The 17,216-nt window shown below is 45.9% G+C and overlaps 1 protein-coding gene across 1 annotated transcript in view; it reads left to right on the forward strand.

Annotated features, from left to right (window-relative positions):
• The window catches only part of LSAMP (limbic system associated membrane protein), a 1,415,745-nt gene that overhangs the window by 871,028 nt on the left and 527,501 nt on the right, over window positions 1-17,216 (forward strand). The window lies entirely within an intron of this gene.

Below are 17,216 nucleotides of genomic sequence, written 5' to 3' on the forward strand. Positions count from 1 at the left end.
AAGGTAAAGGGACACCTGATCATTAGGTCCAGTCATGTCCGACTCTGGGGTTGCGGCGCTCATCTCGCTTTATTGGCTGAGGGAGCCAGCGTACAGCTGGTCATGTGGCCAGCATGACTAAGCTGCTTCTGGTGAACCAGAGCAGCGCACGGAAACACCGTTTACCTTCCTGCCGGAGCGGTACCTATTTATCTACTTGCACTCTGACGTGCTTTCGAACTGCTAGGTTGGCAGGAACAGGGACTGAGCAACGGGAGCTCACCCCGCCGCGGGGATTTGAACCGCCAACCTTCTGATCGGCAAGTCCTAGGCTCTGTGGTTTAACCCACAGCGCCACCCACATCCCTCTGAGCTCTTGGTACTGGAGGATAAAATATACTTCCGGGGACATTACGATTATGCATATTGCATAGTATTCTTTTGCTTTTTCAGCAGTTGAGCTGTATGTATGAAATCAATTAATGCCCTGAAAGTATTTCTTTAAACTTTTGAATGTCTAAAGAGGCTTTCTTCAAAGTTTGCCTTGTCATCCCCTGGAAACCAGTTGCATTCAGACTAGAGAGGTGCTCTCTCCACAGTCTTGTTCTGCTTCTTATAATGTTGTGGTTGCCAAACACTGGGCTGGATCCAGACCAACAGTGTAATCCCATATGTTTCTGCTCAGAAGTAGATAATTCCTGCCCCCATTTTATGATGATGCTGAATATTATATTATATTGTTATATATTGTTTTATGAGGTGACCATGACTGATGACTCAAGCAATCTCTTGAGGTTTATAGATGTGTCTAGGTTGTAATTTTGTAAATATCCAAATATCTAGTTAGAGTCCAATGAAATCCTACTTAAGTCCTTTGAAATTAATGAACATAACCTACTAGGGTTCATTAATTTCAATGGGTCTACTCCGAGGATGGCGCTGTGGGTTAAACCACAGAGCCTAGGGCTTGCCGATCAGAAGGTCTGTGGTTCGAATCCCCATGACGGGGTGAGCTCCCATTGCTCGGTCCCTGCTCCTGCCAACCTTGCAGTTCGAAAGCATGTCAAAGTGCAAGTAGATAAATAGGTACCACTCTCGCAGAAAGGTAAATGGCGTTTCCGTGCGCTGCTCTGATTCACCAGAAGCGGCTTAGTCATGCTGGCCACATGACCCGGAAGCTGTACACTGGCTCCCTCGGCCAGTAAAGCGAGATGAGCGCCGCAAACCCCAGAGTCGTCCGCGACTGGACCTAATGGTCAGGGGTCCCTTTACCTTTACCTTACTCTGAGGATAGCTTAGTTGAATACATACACTTACTCTGGTTCCAACTCATCACTGATACTAAGGTATGATTGACAATGAAGTAAAATTGAGAGAGAACCATTAATGTTTATATTTCCACTGGAAACAGGAAAAGAAGCCATAAATTTACATGGCGGAAAACTGTGTTGTGGCTTAATGTAAGGCAAAGTTTCTACAAACACAGCTCAGCAATGGAAGGATTCCTAGAGGTGATGTTAGGATTTTCTTTTTCAAGAAGAATGTCAAGGCCAGGCATCTGCTATGATTGATTTATTTGCAAGCTAGGTAGGACTGTGACTTCATCTTTACAGTAAAAAAAAAGGACAATCTATCTGATCACAGGTTAATCTTTGGCATTCCTCTTAAAGGATCTGAAACTTTAAAGCTGGGGAAGACTTCTGCTTCAGAGCCCCTGGGACGCTTGCCCCCGCGGGCTGCTAGCTCCGCCCCCAGGTGCGCAGCATGTGCACAGCTCCGGGTGCCGGAGCAGCTAGCTCCGCCTCTGTTCAGAGTTACCGCCAGCTATGAATGATGATACCAGGCTTGATGGACTACTGATGTGAGCCAGTATAAGAAAGCACTATATAGAAAATGTATGTGTTTATCTTGATGTATTACACAGCACTATCCTTGCTATATTATTATACTGCAACAAACAATGTGGTATCTAATATCTGGGCACATTCTCCAAGGTCTGTCTTTCATGCTTAAGTTCTTGCCACTTGAAAATATTGAACAAAGCCCCAGCGCCCTTTCCTGTCCAGCCCTTATTGAAATTAATAGGATTTGCTGAGGACCATTGATGTTCCTGGAGGATTGCAGAGATGTTCCATTGTAAATCCTGCTATATAAAACCACTATCATCGTCATCGTGGCTGGTTAAATCACACCCCTTTGTCAAGAAGGAATAGTACCATACAGCTGTATCTGAACCCTCAGGGGAATGTGTCAGACATATTTGTAGAAACAGGGGGAAAGCCAGTCCACTATAACATTAGGCTCTGATCCTGCCATGTTTTGGCTTACTGACTGTGAATAATGTATTTGAAATCAGCGGGGCTGCTCACAAGAGGGTGAAAGAAAAAAATATCTTTGTAGGAGGCAGGATTCAGGCTGTGCATTCAATTTTTACTAGCATAGTGCAATATTAAATATGAATGCATTTATCAAAGATGCTTTTTTAATACATTAGGGATGTTTGTTTACTTCACTGGCATAATAGAAAGTCTTGCTCCCATAGGGCTTTGCAAGAAAGAAATACAATTGCTTTTATTCCTCTTGCTCACATCCCTTTCTTTTCCTGTGCTGTATTGTAGCATACAATAAAAATGACCTTTCTAAAATGAGAGTGTCCTAAAGGGTACATAGTGAGTAAAATCTCTGGCAGCAGAAACTGTGGAAGTTTGGTTCATTGTCTCCCTACTCTTCACTGTCAGTGAGTCCAGGGACCAACAAGCAGGGACTTGATTGCAACCACACTCTCCCCAACTGCAGTTCCCAGCAGGGGTGCCAACGCCTGGGGGCTGAGCCCTCCCCCCATATTTTGGGGGAGAGCCCCCCAATCAGGGGGTGGAGGAAGGCAAGCATGGAGCTGAATGTAGTGTAGCTTTAGTGGCCAGCCCCTTCTTCTCTTCCTCTTCCTGATGTGGAGGGGAGGTCACCACCCCTGTGGTGGTGGTAGCAGGACAAGGAGATGACGGCCGCTGAAGCTGAGCTGCCACACCATTAGGCTCTGCCTCTGGCTCCTCCCACCATTGGGACAATGCATGTGGAATGTCAGGATGTCCCCCACCTGCCACCAAATACGCTCACAACCTGGTGCCTCTGGTTTCCAGCAACTGGTATTCAAACATATACTGCCTCTGAGAGCAGGACATGTTCCCACTAGAGTCTTCCTCTCTTTGTCCTCCTCAACACAAGGTCAGCAGACTGGTGACTTCTGCATTCTTCTTCAGCCATGGCAGCTCTTCCTGTTTATGGAAAGCAGGTAATAGGAGTTCAGCACCAAAAGTACCAGCTCACAGCATGGCATGCTTTGGCTTCCACAGAAACATAGGAAGCTGCCTTATACTGAGTCTTTCTCAGCCCTGTCTGTAGATGTTGTGCCCTGAACCTGGGTCCTTCTGCATGCAAACTAAGTGCTCTGTCACTGCGCTACAGATTACCCCCTAAATTATTACATGAGGGTAAGAACTTGCATGAACTCAGTGGGATATACTTCTATATTGACCCACATAGGATTGCTTTATTAGTCTCCCTGGGCACTCCCAATGGTGAAGAACATAAAGGTCTTCCATGTCAGATTCAAGTAGAGGGCCATTGTGGGCTAGGATTTCTCAATGACTAAAGGCCTGCTCTTTTCTCAGTTAGAAAATTTTCATAAACAGTGAGTTTTGGAAGCATCCATATCAGGTGAAATAGTAAGATTCAGCTGCCATGACAGTTGTTGAACTGGGGACTGGTGCTATCATTCCATGCCCTTAAGGGGATGCGGGTGGCACTGTGGTCTAACCACTCTTGGGCTTGCTGATTGGAAGGTCGGTGGTTCAAATTCCCATGACTAGGTGAGCTCTGTCCCAGCTCCTGCCAACCTAGCAGTTCGAAAGCATGCCAGTACAAATAAATAAATAGGTACCATTGTGGCGTGAAGGTAAACGGTGTTTCCGTGCACTCTGGCACTCATCACAGTCCTCCGTGCACCAGTAGCAATTTAATCATGCTGGCCACTTGACCCAGAAAACTGTCTGTGGACAAATGCCGGCTCCCTCGGCCTGAAAGTGAGATGAGCACTGCAACCCCATAATCACCTTTGACTGGACTTAACCGTCCAGGGGTCCTTTTACCATGCACTTAGATTTTAAAGCTCACAAGAACATAGCAATGGTATCAGTGCAGGGCAAACAGGAACCTTTGTGCAAAGCAAGAAGGATTTGTGCCTTTCAGTGTATGGAATTAAAGCAGAGATATGGCTCCCCATTGCTGTTCAGTCAAATTGCATGTTGTCTGAAACACAGAAAGAAAAGCTACTCTCTACCTAGATGGCAGCTCTGCTCACTTATGAAGCGGCACATTCCATGAGTTTATTTATTCTTTTTTAAAAAGCAAGGAATTGCTTACTAGTGATCAGGAGAACCAGCCTTCACCTGCATCACTAGGGAGGGAAGAGGGCAACGTCAAGGCAACCCAGGCTTCAGAAGAGGCCTCAGGAATTCTCGCATCTCCTAACTTCTCGGAAAGTGTGTCTGATGTCACCCACCTCAGCATGAATGCAGCTATCCCAGCATGTAGTGTGGAATGTAGATGTCCCCTAGTGGTGCAACAATAAAACTGCTAGCACATTTGCAAAGCTATGCAGGGTCCCGTATGGTTTCAAAACTGGATGGGAGACTGCATGTTGAGCTTCCTGCATTGGTTGGACTAAATGACCCTTGGCGTCTTTTCCAACTCTACAATTCTATGGCTTCAATGATAACTCCCCATAGTGGGAAATGGAAGAAGTTGCAATGGGCTGATGGTGGTAGAAAGAAAGTAGCTCAAGCTATCATCAGAATGCTGCTATCTCATCCATTATTCACCAGCACCATCTAGTCACTTCATATTAAAATTTGTGTGTGGCATTATCCTAGATCAGTGGCACAAATCAAATCACGTAACTTGAGATTATCACCTGCACATTGGCCAGTTTTATTTTAGAAAGTGAGACACTTTGTTCCGTAGCAGCGATGCTTGGCAAAGCTACAAAAGCAAGAGCATCGCTGCATATATTACGGCAACAAATTGCATCAATGCCGGTATCGTGTCCACTCTGCAGTGGCGAAAGAAAAGGGAAACATCAGCTCATATCAGCTGATAAAGCTGGAGAAAGAGCTTGAACAGCATTTATATTGCTAGCCAGAGTGTGAAAACAGGCTGAGATGCCTCTTTCAATAAAAAGGTGCAAAAGCAAACTCAAGGAAATCACATTTCCCCATCTTGATAAGCGGGACACATTCCAGCTGCGGTGGGGAGGGGGCGATCTTTTTCAGAACTGACCTGGGGTGCCATTGACCAGATTCTCGTTTAATCCATCCACAGAGATCCCTAGGCACTCGATGGTGCTTTAGGTGTGTAGGGGGTGGAGGGAGGTGGAAGAGAACATGAGAAGCCTGAGGTGGGATAAAGGGCACCACATGCCACCTGCCAACACTCTGGCGTTGCCTCACTTCTGAGCACAGCTTTGCCTTTTAGCCCTCCTGTCTCTACACAACAGTCCACAACTTTCTCCTCAGGGGCCGTAGAGAAATACTAGCTTTTTAAAAAAGAAGCTGCAGATCCCAGCATTTCCCCTCTGGTATCTCTCAGCTGACAAACAGCAGACAGAAATAGTGTGCCGTGTCAGCAAATGTGCAGCACCTCCACTAACAGGCAAAAAAAACCAAAAAAACCCTGGGGGATGGGTGAATAATGAGCTGAAACGCTGCCTCAGATTATTCCTAACAATAGAAGCTCTAACCTGTGCATTATCTGTGGGTGCTTTTGCAATCACCCATACCACCATGGCAAAAGCTTTATTTGAGCGGGTACTTTGTTTCCATCTGTGATGCTCCCCTGAAAAACAACCATTTTAAGTGGGATATGACTGCTATTTTACTAACACACTTTCTAGATAATAAACCAGTGAAAAGTGGCTTCAGTGTGAATAGAAGCATGCTAGTGGGGTGGGGGGAACAGATGTGACACCCTGCTTTTAGGTGCATAGAAAGGAGCACCACACAGAGAGGAGGAGGAGGAGTTCTGCACTGAGTTTTTTGACTGATGTTTTGTAGCTGCTAGTGAGATTACTCATTTTCTACATGCTTCTCATCAGGTTCACCTGGAGGTTTCTTTTTGTTTCTTGGTCTCAGCTGCAGCAAGCAGGCGGGACACGTGGGGAAGGTGGGATTATTTCCTCCCTCAGAGAAAATGTACACACACACAATCGATTTACACCAGAGGACAAGCACTGAAAAGAAGCAGAAAAGAGATATGATAGTTAAGCAATGATAGAGAACAACTCCACAAATGAATAATTGTTAGGAGTATGTGTGTGTGTTTTGTGTGTGCATTATGAGATAAAACAGTCGAGTATTGAAATGTCACAATAACAGTGGGGCAAACTGCAGCAGTCTTAGTATGAAAGACTGAACAGCATTGAGCATATGACACTGAGGCACATTCCGGATCTCCTGAAATAATATGAGGGCCTTCAGCTTTACTAAATGCCTCTTGCGACCCAGGACAGATGCACAAGGAATATGTCTGAACCTGCTCCAAAAGCAGATTGGGAATTATTGGCTTGTATCCAAGTAAATGCCCCATCTTGTCAGCATACGTCTCGAGAGACAATGGATTGCACCTCTAGAAGTCAAACCACTGGATAATCACAGTGCCTGCCATGGCTGCAGAGACTGTTAACTCGTAACTGTTGCCTTCTGTGTGGTTTTTGTTGCCTTAGCAGCACTGAAGTGGAGCAAAACAAAAACAAACAAAAAAAACCAAGGTAAAAAAAATTTACAGTTACAACTCAAAACCACCTTGGCCTTCCAGCTGCAAATGGGTGAGGCACAAGCCTTGACAGTGTGTATAGAGGTCCTGAGCTGAACAGACAAGAATACCCCCCTCTTTAGCCTTGTTGATGTTATGCAAAGGAAAGCAGAGCAAGACGTTTGGCACCAGCACATCAACTGCAGGAGTTGCCAGATGCAGGTGTACAAGATGCCATCCAACCGTCTTAGGAACTCCACTCTGGATTTGTGTAGAATTTACTCTTTAGCCTTTTCTTCTCCCAAAGTTGTATAGCAAGGCAATGAATTTTCCAGCAGAGTTTATGCCCGAACCCTTTCTCACAAATGAGGCAGTGAAGGTTTAGGATCAAGAGTTTTCCTCCACGAGATGAGCAACCTTTCCAGGTCGGCGGGTCCCATCTGCCAAAATACCACAACAATGCAACAATATATGCTTGCATGGTGGGACTGTCCCCCCTCCTCCACACACACATGTCCCATAATCTGTTTTAGTTTCTCCCACAACCCTCTAGAGCAGACTTGGGAAAGGTGTGAGACACATTCAGGAGAAGGTAAGGAGGGAAGTTCCACTGTACAAATAAAAATGCTTGCACTGATGGGGCATGGGAGTTGGATACTGCCCATTTTATCCCAGCTTGCAGAGTAGGAAGCCCAGTGGCTTCATCCTGCCCCAGTGTGGATTTACTACTCTGCCAAAAACTCCCAAGAAGTAAACCTAGGAGGAATGTGCACAAAGTGAGCAAACCATCTTTGGTTTGCAATCATCACAAAACATGCCTCACCTGCTTTGAGACTCCCTCTTCTCTTGGAAGGCAGAAGGAAGTAAGGAACCCATCCAGTGCCTTCACCAATTATAAGTGCCAGAAGCAGATATTGGAAGCACTCCTGGCCAGAGAGCAGATTGTGAAATCCATATTGGATCATTAAAATGCACGCTGCTGGCCTGGGATCATTTGAAATCTCGGCAAGTGGTAATCAACTTCATATTCTAGAAAAGTACCCAAACTTGCAAAATGATGACATCCAAAGATTATTTGTGGGGGGTCAACCATATTCTTACCATTTGCATTGTGGAGAGCTTTGGGAATCGTTTTTGTGAAGGAACTTGACAGCACACGAAGCAAGCGCTTCTATTTCCAGTCATTTGTGTCATGAAAAGGTAAACATGGCGGCAGTAGGGAAAGCACTAAAAGGTGCCACAAGCAAACAATGTGGCTCAGTACCATCTGGGAGCCCAATGTGACACCTGTGAGTAAACAAATGTCAGCCATGATAATGCCATCCAAATGGTCCCTGGTCTTGCTGGGAGGATGCAGCAAGCTGAGATGTTCTTCTGGACAGATGATGAGGCTCCTAATTACTATAAATCAGGAGAGGAGTCAGTCAGGCATGAAGGAGTGAGCCAGGGTGGCTCATACTGGGAGACAGAGGGACAGGAAAGGCCTGGTGAGCAGCCAGTGCTTCCCAACCCATCAGAAATGTAGGAAGCAATTATTGTCAAAACTGCCTGCCTTCTCCATCCTTCCTTTAAGAAGCAAAAATAAACAACCTTTCAGTGTCTTTTTTTTAAAACTCCTCCTACACAATCATATGCTAGCCTCAAGAGAAATTGCCCCCCCCCCTTCTTTCTCTCTCTCTATAAGGTCCACCCCTTTCAGAATTTGCAGGGTAGAGAAGTTCAATCACATTATGTGTAGAATCTAACTGTGGCACAGTTGAGAATGATTGACTTGAAGCAATAGAAAACTGGGACCCAAATCATCTCAATCCCCTATACTGCTCATTATTGAAGACTGTTCAATATCTAGGGTACTGCTGAATGAAAGGCAGACTTCAGTCCAATAGTAATTAACCAGATTAATTTTGCAACTGATTCAGCATTGGTCCCAGCTTTTAGGGGGCCCTTGGGAAAGACACTCTCCATGGTCCACCTGCCTCCTCAGTAAGGAGCTTACCTCCTCTGCCATTATGACCAACTGCTGCTCCTTTTCCTTGTCACTTCCACCGCTTGCTTGCTTGCTAGGCAGAAAGCCAAGGAGGACAAAGGAAGCAGCATCTATTGCTCCTCCCTCTCATCACTACTATGCTCTAGGCGAGAGGAGGCAAACAAGTTGAAGAAGAGCAGCAACTCCAGAGAGTTCTTGTCCGTGAGCCTCCTGGTGGAGTTTGGGTCCTTGATGCCAGTCCTGTATTTAGAAATTACTGACTCAGCTTAACACTTTATTTATTTATTTTCTTAAAGTTTAACAATTACAGAAAAAACAAAAACAAACAATAAAAAACAACAATACAGCAAAACAATACAAAAGAAAAAACAAACACATTTAAAAACAAACACATTTTTAAAAAAACCCATCCAGTATTTTCATATCTTTATCTTTCATTTACTTGTTTCCTTGACTTCCTCACACCTCCCTTTTTTGTATTCTAATTCAATTAATTGTTTCAGCAAGTCCTTTCCCTCTTTCTCAAATTTTTTCCCATAATTTATCTAACGCAATTTAACCTTAAATTTTACACTTTGACCCGTCAGCTTAACACTTTAAAGGGGAACACTATGAAAACTTCTTGCCCTATTTTTCTCTTTCTTTCTTTCTTTCTTTCTTTCTTTCTTTCTTTCTTTCTTTCTTTCTTTCTTTCTTTCCTTCCTTCCTTCCTTCCTTCCTTCCTTTCCTAGTCTACCAGTCTTGAGATACATTTAGCTTTCTTGCTTATTGTTTAATCAGAATTGGGAAACTATTGTTCTGTGAGTCTAGGCACTAGAATGAGAGTGAGTCTAGGCACTACAATCACTCTTTTCAGTCCTTGCTGCTGCTCTTGAAAGCAGCCCACCATCTGTTGATGCGGTAGTGGCTTCCCCATCCCATAATTCATGGTCTTCAGGGTAAAATGAGGGTAAGGACTGGCATTGCCAGGTTGGCAAGAAATGTGAGTATAAAGTAGTTAATCTTGAGAACTAAAATTCCATTTTCAATTTAATGGAAGTTGTGCAAGGTGTATTCATATTCTGACCCTGGAAAGGTGGTCTCTTGATGAACGAGCCCCCGTTGGGAGACCAAATGGAAGCAATCTAAAACAATTTCTAACAACCAAGACTGTCTTTACTTATTAATTAATCTGCAATTATCTTCTAAGTAATATAACTCATAGTGTTGTATGTAGGGAAAACAATCTTTAAATCATTTACTACACTGTACAAAGCAATAAATAAAATATAATGCAGACTGCTCTGAATTCTCATGAGTCATAACGCTAAAGAACGTGGCTGGAACATTTGGATATTTAGCAAAGGGATTTTCAGAGTGGGTAGAATGAACGGCGCCATTGTGAAAGGAAGGCTATGATAGACACAAGACTCCCCAGATGCTGCTCTCATAGTCTGTAACCCTATTATGCACACTTAGGGGAAATTCACCTAGTGAGTCTTGCCCACAGAAGCCCACTCAAGAACTTCCACTAGCATAGCAGGGCTTCCCCCTTCTCCTCTCTCTGTGTCCCCATGTACCCTGAAAGTAGCTTGGGGGGTGGGAGAAGCCCCAGAACAGTGTGTAATGGGAGGAGGGAGGAGAATCATTTCACCTGGCAAGCTGAAATGCTTGTGCTGATGAGGAAATTGTCTTTTGAATTCTTCCTCCTGGGTGTAATCCTATGATCTATAGGCACCAACTTTGGGGGCCCTGGGGGTGTCGGAGCCCACACAACCCAGTTTCTACTGGCCTCACACAACCTCTGAGATGATGTTAGAGGCCTTACCATAGCTCCATCAGAGGTCTCACAAGGCCTCGGACATGATCTCCAAGGCCCCGCAAAGCCTTGGGGATCAAGTCTGACACCCTGCCAGGCCTTCGAAGTGCCACTGTGTCACATTGATGTAATGTGATGCCATGATGTTACAATGTCATGTTACGGCACAGGTGCCATTGGGCACCCATAACCTGGGGCCCAAGTTCATCCAAGTTGACACCCCTGCTATGATCCCTAGGAAACGCTCCTAAGGGGCATGTTTTGTTATGCTGTCTGAATGTAGCCTTACCTATGATTTTAGTAACATGTCCCTTGTTTGTGAACTCTAGAGACCATTGAGTAGACCATTGAGTAGATCTCAAGAACATTAATGGCAGTCAAGAAAAATAAGGTTGGGGGGATTGTTTAGAAGTGAAATACCAATCAACAAACTGAAACTCAGTCTTACCAGGCAATGGTAAGATGCTAAAAAGAGGTATCTAGTTAATACTTGATGGCAATCCCCATTTGTGTGAGTCTGAGCTGCTACATGGCAGCTGTACACCCTGTCACTGGAGTGGCACTGCTACCACCATGACAGACAGAGGACCACATAGAATGTGCCTGCACAGACACCACCTGTGAGCCTTGTGATAGTCCCTCATGTTTTTCAAGTAGATCTTCAAGTGCACATAGATCATACTGCATGGTATGTCATTTGGATGAGCTATTCTGAATATTTCAAGCATTTACATCCCATTATTATAGTATAACTTCTTTAAAAACATGTTCTAATATCAAGTATTTACTGATGAGTGAATAATATCCATATATACCACAGCCATTGTCTGGATTTTCATATCCTACAAGGCCATTTCTTCAACTAATGAAAGTTTAGGAAGTCCTAGACGAACATTGTATGTATTTGTATCTTGCAATCATGATAGCACATGGAGGGGGAGATGTTGGGTGGACACCATGGGTAGAGGGTCAGCTGTCTCCTGCTGCTGATCATGGCCTCTGAGGCTGGTTGATGATGATGATGATGATACCATTAAGGAGAAATGCCATGTGGGTCATGAATGATTGGATCTAAAGATAAAGTCTGATCATAGCATCCCCATAGCAAATATGTTGGCATCACTGGCAGGGTCCCATGGCCAGTTCAGATGTCTTCTCTTCCCCCCCCCCAACTTATTTCTGAGTAAATAAAGGCAATATATTTGCCGTTTTGATTCCCCACCTCCTTCCCGCCTTTGCCCTCCCTTTGGTACCTTCAGCCCTGGTAGATGGCTTACTCATTCCACATTTCCACAGCTGGCTCTGACATTGATGGGTGTAATATGGGTGGCTTTGGTTGTGGAACAGGCAGCAATGAGAGGGAGCTCCATTGAGAGAAGCACCTGGAATGCCTCTTCTCCGTAGCCCAGCATATTAAGTTTTCTGCATCATAATTTATACCTCCACATCCTGCTCATTTTGTAACCTGGGGCAAAATGGATGAAGCACTTCAATGAATAATGAAATGTGATCTCTTAACACAGCTCAGCAAGGGGCCCCCTTTTTCACAGAGGAGAAAAGGTATTGGTTTTGGTCCCTTTGAGAAGTCTGTGTGGGATCTCTTCCCTTTTGCATTAGAAGTGTTTATCTAATAAATAATAATAATAATAATAATAATAATAATAATAATAATAATAATAATAATAATGTGTGCTGTGGATTGAATCTGGGACCTGAAGAATCTGGGGGTTGAGTCCAGCATCCTGTTATCATAGTCACTAACCAGATGCCTATGGAAAGGCCAGAAACAGGACCTGAGCAGAAGAGCACTCTCTCCCTTAGGATTCCCAGCAACTGTTATTCAGAGGCAATAGTGCCTCTGACAGTGGAGGCAGAACATATCCATTGTGTCTAGGAGCCATTGAGAGTCCTCTCCCTCATAAATTGCTTTAATCCTCCTCTGAAGCCATCACTACTTCTTCAGGGGTGAATACAATAGCTAAACTATACGCTACATGAACAAGTATTTTCCTTTGTCCTGAATTTCTTAACATTCAGCTTCTTTGGATGTCCCTGAGTTCTAGTATTATGAAAAAGGGAGAAACACTTTTCTTTTTCCAACTTCCTTTGCACCGTGCATAATGGTAAAAATGATCATATTAAACTCTTCCTACAGGATGCATTTCGTCTATCATACTTACTGGTGAACCTGTCATAAATGAATTTTGTATCATTCCTTTTTATTTTACTTTATATGCGATCAGCCTTTGCCACAGCTTGTGACAGTGAGTTCCATATTCTAAATATGACTTGTGGATAGTAGTACTTTATTTGGTTAGACCATGGAGGAGTTACATTTTCCTTTAAAAGGGTAATGTAAGCAAGTTCTTGGATTCCAAGCCATGTCAGTTAGTTATAAATTCCGAGCATACTTTTGGAGCTTGATAATATTAGGTAGAAATCGAAAGCAGATAAAACCAAGAAAGCAAATGAGCCCATATCATAAATGTTTGGCCATTCCTCCGTCTCCCCTCCACCAACTTTTCACTGCATATAAAGCAATCTCCAGTTCCAAGGTGCACATGCTGGAGCCTTTGCAAAGAAACAGCAAAAGGGCATCCCACTTATTCTCTTTTCAGTCCATTTGTCATCCTTGTGCCTGTGCCCATTCAGTCAATATCCGCGTCTTGTTGTGGAACGCCTTCCATTGGAATCGAGCTTGCCTGTTCGTGGGTCATGGATCTGTGTGTTTCAACGAGTTGTGCCTTCTCATTATCTACCCTAATTGGGGAGAAATTGAACTTCCTGGGACAGAAACTGTCAAAACTGTTTCTCTGATGTGTTTATAAGGAGAAAAATTGGCAGCTTAGCCCAGATAGGGGCTCCTAGCAAAGTTTACCAACTGCAGCTAATTGCTGATTCTATTTGGATAGAGTATAAATGGCCACAATGCCGCAAATGAATATGTGGTGCTCTTGGCAAGAGCTGAGTGCTGCTCCTTCAAAGAGCTCCAGAAAAGAGGCTCTGCTGATTAGCCACTGGGAATAAGATCCACCTCAGTGGGTGAGCACGGCTGACCTTGCCTTCTGCATCCACAGCTTGTCCTTGCTGGGCAGAGAGTTGCAGTAGGAGCTAGGCAGGGTGCATGAATAGGCAAGGAGGGAGGCGGCATGCTTTCCAGAAATTAATTATTCCTTCTATTCATAACTTAATAAATCATCTACTTCACATCTTTTCTTTCGATTTGTGAATTAGCCACAGAAATTAAAGTTTTCTTCAATGCATTCATTAAATATTCTTGGTCTATGGATCATTGTTGAACGGGCTGCATGAGTATATGATAGCCAAAGGAGGTTGTGATCCATGGCTCAGCTAAAATGATGCAAATTGGAGGAAGCAGTAGATGTTGGTGAATTTAGACCTTGTGCTTTTCATGATTATCCTTAGATATTTACCCCCAAATTCGTCTTTCCATTAATGATTCTGTTGGAACATGGCTTTTATGTAGAAATGAGACCCAATAGAACATCCACAGAAGTATCATACACACAAGAATCCTGTGAACTCAAGTTAGTCTAAGGTGAGGCCAAATTGCTGGTCTAGCTGGTAGGTCAATTCTCAGAAGGCAATTTACACAGGTAAGAGACATATGCAGCAGGTAGTGATGCTGGAGGGGGTAGAACAGCCTTTCTCAACTTGGTGACGCCCAGATACTTGGGAGCCGTGGGTTGCAGACAAAGACTTCCGTGAAACTCATTCATCCAATGCACACATATGAGCATTAAGGGCTAAGGCATTAAGTAAGCATTTAAATTCAACTTACTAGGTATGCCAGAGGGGCAGAGGCAGTACTTTAACAATAATAAGCAGGAAAGTGGGAAGTCACTTCCTTCCCTCTCTGGCAGCTGGCACAGAAGTGCACCAGGACTAAATCCACCAATGGCCTTTGGAAAATGTAATTTCCCCAATGGCTACTGACGTTGCAGAAATGGCCTTTGGGACAACTACAGTGTAACAGGCGCTGGAGAGGAGAATGAGGAAGACATCCATTGCTCAATGGTAGAGCAAATCAGAAGGTGCCAAGTTCAATCCCTGGCATCTCCAGGTAGGTCTCTTGCCTGAAATCTTGGAGAGCCACTGCCAGTCAATGTAGATAATGGTGAGCTATATGGAACAATAGGCTAGGTCAATATAAGACAGAGCCCTATATCCCCCTCCCCACAGGCAGAGTGCACTGTTGTTGTTGCCTCCACCAGCCCAGCCACTAAGCTAGGGTTTAACGGGCCACTAGGGAATTGTGAGATCTAAGGCATCATGCACCTGGGTAGGAATTCAGCAATAACCTGAAAATAAGCCAAGCACCTTTCCATTTGGGGGTGGAAGTTAGTTCATCAAATTTTCAACAAGTCAAATTCAAGGCGAGCCACAGGTGCCCCCCCCATCCCCAGTTACAAAAGGATGAAATAATGGCAAGGCATTTGTATAGCGGTGATTATTTTTATCGGACTACTGCGTAGCAAATAGTGAAGCAAAAAAATGACACTTGATTATAGCATATATAACAGCGGTGAGCCAAAGGTTTTGCAAATCAGAATTAAATGGTAGGGTTTAAGGTTTAAGGCAGTGTTTCCCAACCTTTTTTGGGCAAAGGCACACTTGTTTGATGAAAAAAATCTCGAGGCACACCACCATTACAGCCCCGTGACGTCAGCGCGCAGCGTCACGCCGGGAGGGACGCACGAAAGTGTAAGTTTCATTTTTTTTCCCTCCCCCTTGCCGGGGAACCTCCAAGCAGTGGCGTAGCGTGGGTTGTCAGCACCCGGGGCAAGGCAAGTAATTTGCGCCCCCTAACCCGTGGATTTTAGCACTCGAGTGCGAGCGTGCGCCCCCCAGATGTTGCGCCCGGGTCCCCCTGCACCCCCACGCTACGCCACTGGGGCTGGGGGCGAGCGAAGGAGCCAAGGACCCCCCCCAAAGGCTCAGCATGAATTTATTAAATTTATTATTTGCGGAGCCCCCGCGGGCCGAAGCAGCCGAAGCCCCCTCCCCTCGGGCGCCTCCCCGCCCCCTCCTCTCCTTGGGCTGTAGGTGGAGCTCCAGATCCGGGCTTGGCAAGCGCCTCTCCTCCTCCCGGCTGGTCCGGGGGCTTCCAGCTGTGCTCCGTCCTCCCCCCACCCCTGTGGCTGAGACTTGCGCTGAGAGCCGGAGCCAGCGGCGCCCCCTTCCGCTGGGAGACCCTCGCCCGCCCGCCGGCTTCCTCTCGGAGGGTTTTGGGGAGCGCAGGGCGCGGCGAGGCCCCTCGGAGCTCTCCTCCCTCCCAGTCGGCAGAAGCAGCTGCCGCCTGTGGCTGGGCCGAGGGGATGGCGTCGGCGTCGGGGTGCGGAGGCTGCCTGTGCCCGGCCAGGCGTCGGTGGCGCTACACCACTGGATGTATGGAAAGAAATCGGTGTCTACATGTATTCACAATCTCCATGTGTTGTTGTTTTTTAATCACTATATGGTGTTTCTCCCTTGCTCCCCTCTAGTTAGTTATTTATCCTCCCAAGCACTTCAAGTTGGCATGCATGGTTCTCCCACGCACACAGCCTGCCCTTGAAGTAGGTTAGGTTTAGCGACTGAGGCTCTGTGTACCATACATGTAAAGCAACATGGCTTCCTCCCCCAAAGCATCCTGGGGACACAGAGCGACCCCCTCACAGAGCGATCCTTCCCAGAACCCGGTGATTTATATCCCTGTACACGTCTGGCGTCAGGCATGCAACTATCTTTTAACATTTATTTTTTTTAAGCACTCGCACTCGCACCCATGCACTTGCTGTCTCTCACACACAAAATTCCTCTCTCCCTCTTTTCACATCCTCTTTGCCAGTTTCAACACACATGCTCTATGTGTGTCTGTGTGAGAAAGAGAGCGAGAGAGCGAGAGCATGCATGTGCATTGATTATGCTTTCATTTCACAACATACAGACACACATATTTGTAGTGTCCCATCTCATTTCTCTCTGTCTCTCTCTCTCTCTCTCTCTCTCTCACACACACACACGCTCACACCTGCCCTGCTTCAAGCACACAGCCTGTTTGTCTTGCACTATCAATTTTCCCTAGTGGCTCCCACGCACACACTTGCACTGCCCCAGGCGCTGTTAAAGGTTCACTATTTCCGACACTTCCTCTCTCACACTCACACACTTGTGCTGCCCCCCCCCGTGGCTCCTTTTCCGCCTGCCTCTTTCTCACCCCCCAACCCCATCCCTGCTCCAAGCCCCCAACTTTGCTGACTCAGCCTATGTCAGCCTTGCGCTGCTGCTGCCTCTCCTGCGCGCTCCCTCGCCACCCTGTTTCCACAAGGCACCCCTTGGCATGTAAACAACATGCTTCGCAACGGCGGCGCCTCGCTCACACACACTTCCCGCTGCCTCGCCCGCTGCCCAGCCTCTCGCTCTCCTTTTTCCGCCTGCGCTGCTTTGCAAAAGCAGGAGAAGCCACTCCAGCAGCACAAACCATCCCTGCTTCTGCTTATACACACAGCGTCGGCGCTGCTGCAGCGGCTGCTCCTCCTGCGAGCAGTGAGTGGAGCGCAGCCGCAGCGGCGGCGGGGGGCGCGCACGCGCTAGGGCGCTAGGGCGCAAGGCTGGCGGCGGCGGCGGGGAGCCCGGCGGAGGAAGGAA

Source organism: Podarcis muralis, chromosome 4, assembly GCF_964188315.1.
Source record: "Podarcis muralis chromosome 4, rPodMur119.hap1.1, whole genome shotgun sequence".
Classification (NCBI taxonomy): domain Eukaryota; kingdom Metazoa; phylum Chordata; class Lepidosauria; order Squamata; family Lacertidae; genus Podarcis; species Podarcis muralis.